This window comes from Oryx dammah, unplaced genomic scaffold (genome assembly GCF_014754425.2).
Source record: "Oryx dammah isolate SB20612 unplaced genomic scaffold, SCBI_Odam_1.1 HiC_scaffold_26, whole genome shotgun sequence".
Taxonomy (NCBI): Eukaryota; Metazoa; Chordata; class Mammalia; order Artiodactyla; family Bovidae; genus Oryx; species Oryx dammah.
This window is the reverse complement of record NW_024070210.1, coordinates 16,075,320-16,079,163: the sequence shown is the minus strand read 5'-3', so window position 1 is coordinate 16,079,163 and position 3,844 is coordinate 16,075,320.

The following is a 3,844-nucleotide window of genomic DNA, read 5'->3' as shown; positions in this document are numbered from 1 at the left end:
TGGAAAAGCTTTCCCCACTTTCTCTGTTCACCTAATCCCACTCTCTACAGCCCAGCTCATCTCACAACCTCCCTGGAGCCTTCACAGACTTGTATTTCTCTGAACGGTAACACTCTCTGTATAATCATTTGTTGATGATCTTTTTAACGGATGTAAAGCCAGCTTTTACAACCAGAATTAAGTACTTTGTAAGGACTAAAGAACTTATATACCACGCGAACATTTCCATGTCTATACGTATAAATTTCTAACTTGGGATCCCCAAGGAAAATATAGAAAAAGAGCCCCTTTACATTTACTATTGCAAAGAATGTCATGCAAAACAAGGATGCCTGGATAGTTTCTAGCTCTAATGTCCAGGATTGCAAAGCATGAATACTTTAATACCGCCTGGGGATCTGAGCAGATCTAGCAGATGTCCATGGAGAGACATCTTGGGAGCAAGTCAACATCCTTGATGATTTAAGACCTTTGAACTTCCAAACCTTTAGAAATGTAAGCCTGTTCCTCCAAGTGTGAACAAGATTGACTTTAAGATTCCTAAAGTATAAAACAAGTGTTTCATAGACATGAGCTGATGGAACATTAACAATCAAAACTCAACAGTAGGAGTTTAAAAGTAAGAGGAGCAAACGTCCATCAGTATGAACTGGGGTGGATTTGGGGTGGGATTACACCTGTATTTTCACTAACTTCTACTAGAAATTTAGCACTTCTCAATTGCGAATACAGGCAACAAACCACAGTAGTATTAGCATTACCTGCACCTTTGACTCCATCTGAAATGACAGATTTTTTGTACCATATGACAGTTGCAGACATCTCAAAATAACATTGATATTTATCACTACTTCTAAGTTACAGCAGTTACGAAAATTGCTACTAGATCACCTGTGATTACATTCTTCTCATCTGGTGTGATGAGGATGGACCACAATTTGGCAAGCCTCTACCCTCAAGCAATCATTCAGTTACCAGATGGTGACCACTCACAGTGGTGGTCCAGGTATCTATGATGTTCCTGGTATTCTCCACTTACAAGTGTTAATCAGAGACCACCCTAGGACGGGGAGCTTATGCAAACTAAGCAAAGATAGTCTTCATGTTGCTATCTTTAGAAAATAAAATTGAAGTTTTACCTTCTAAATGAATGATCTTGCTGTTTTATACATTAATAAATTCCAGATGTATTCATTCATTAAGTTAGTCATTCAGACAGCAAGTATGTATAGAGCACTTGCTGCTGCTGCTGCTGTTGCTAAGTCATTTCAGTCGTGTCCAACTCTGTGTGACCTCACAGATGGCAGCCCAACAGGCTCCCCCATCCCTGGGATTCTCCAGGCAAGAACACTGGAGTGGGTTGCCATTTCCTTCTCCAATGCAGGAAAGTGAAAAGTGAAAGTGAAGTTGCTCAGCTGTGACCCCATGGACTGCAGCCCACCAGGCTCCTCTGTCCATGGGATTTTCCAGGCAAGAGTACTGGAGTGGGCTGCCATTGCCTTCTCCGATAGAGCACTTACTAAAATAAAATTAGTTTGAATCATCTAAAATAAAATGAAATTATGTTGAGTCATCTAAAACTCTCAATGTTTTGACTGTCTTGACTTACCAAAATAGCAATTTCATATAGTTCAATCTAATACGTGTGAGCCCAACCCCTAAGCCCACTAATAAAAGAGACACTCATAAAGTAAAAGATCTTGAATCAGAAAGATGGATGCCTTCACAAGTTAAAAATGTGGTGAAATGGCTAAGAGGCAGCACACAGAAAAAGTCACAAAAAGGCAAAGGGCCCAGAGGAAATTATCCATTTAATTATCCTGAATGAGAATGACCCAAAGACATTAATAACAAATCTGTATTATTTTCTATGACATAACATGATGAAAAGCCTCTCCCCAAAGATTTACTAACGCTTCAATAATTTTTTTCTAATTAAATAATACAATCTTCTACAGTATTATAAGAAATATACTTTAAAATCAATATTAAATCCGGCAAGAATAATGCCTTTACATTTGTATGGCACTTTGTCATTTAAAGGTCATTTTATACACATTATTCTATTATATTCAGCCTGGGAGATACTATCCCCACTTTTCAGATGACATAGCACATGAATCCTAGTGTACTTACAGAAAACTTTAAAAACGAATCTTATGTTTAAGCCAGATTCTCTCTTTGCTGTCTGTGTCATGTAATAATATTAAAGGAGGCAAAACATCTAAGAGCTTCAAAATCCCGGTACCTAGGTCTAAATCTCAATCTATCACTTAATCTCCATGAGACCCTAAGGAAGTTCTTTGATATGTGTAGGGCTGAGCTTAGTTAAGTGGGAATAATAACATCTTCAGAAGTTATTGTTAGATAGGATATGGCAGTTAAAGCCCTTACCATCACCTATAGCAGCTACACTTAGCACTATCTTCATTTATATTCTTGTGAGAATCCAGCAATGAAGAAACTAGACTCTTATCTAAAAGAACTTGAGAAAGCCATGTGTCTCAATAGACAGCAGAATTCTAAACAGGCATCAGAATTCTAAAGACCTGTCCCACACTTTCTCAAATAACTTATTAATATCATCACTCTATCATCCTAAAGGCTTTGGAGAAAATAACCAATGTCACAGTGTTGGGAGACCTACTTTTCTTCCATATCTAAAAATTTCAAAATCTCCTATGTTAGGAGCTCTGATCAAGAGTTGATTAAGAGCTACCACCTGTACCATCTAGGGGCGATGTTCACTCATGAGGCCAGAAACAGAGCCTTCTTTCATTTCAGACAGCTGATGGTCACCCCCCAAAAGATCCCAAATTAGACCATGTATGGAGACTAAAACCAGAGTCAGATAACACCAAAGGAAGGATATTGGTAAAAGAGGATAGGAGTAAAATAAAAGAGAACTATCTTCCAACCTGAAGGCAAAGGGTCAAAAGCAGGCTTGCTATTAATTACTCCTAGCTCACCACCTCCTCATCCCCTGAGGATGATGCTGTTTCCTCAGGTCCTGAGCCATCATGACTGGCATTTCCTTTAGTTTGTCATGCAGTCAGCAGACGGGGCCCTCAGAGACCTTTCCTTGCACATTCACTGGATCAAACTATTTGGGTGGCACAGATTCCTGCAAGAGAGACAAAGGATCTGAAATGCAATGCAGCTATCTTTTTGTTCATCATTGCTGGTGATCTTCTATGTAATGAAAATGGATATTTACCTAAACACTGTCCAACATCTAGAAGCTTAGCTTTTTGCACAGTGCCTCACATAAGACACAAAGATCAAGATTTTATTTTTCAAACATATTGTCTGTCCTCTGTGTATTTGAAGAGAGAGGCTATTAAGTTTCCTGTGTTTCTTTTACTTACTAAATCTAATGTGCACCAAAAGGCTTACTTAACTTTGAGAAAAATGTGAGATACATGGTTGATTGTGTTAAACATAGGTTCCTTCCTAGCAAAACCTGACATGAGTTAAAAAGAAAAACACAGGTTTTAAGATGCTAGCAAATATTTCTTTAGACTTTATGACAAGCACAGGTAAAATAAGATCATGATTCACTGAAATAAATTCAAGCAAAAAATGAATATATTCTGCTGAATCAAGGCTATAAATAGCTGGGGATGGGGGGAGACTGTCCATCAAAACGCTCTAAAAAATTATTCTCCCTTACTGAAAATCATAAATTTTGATCCAAATATCAAACAGACATTAAAATTAGCCTATTGCTCTTTAAAGTAATAAAGAAAAGGTACATTTCATTGTGTGTTTGAGGATAGAATAGAAATAACAGATAAAATGTTTGAATGACTATAAATCCTATTATTCAAAGATTACCATTCAA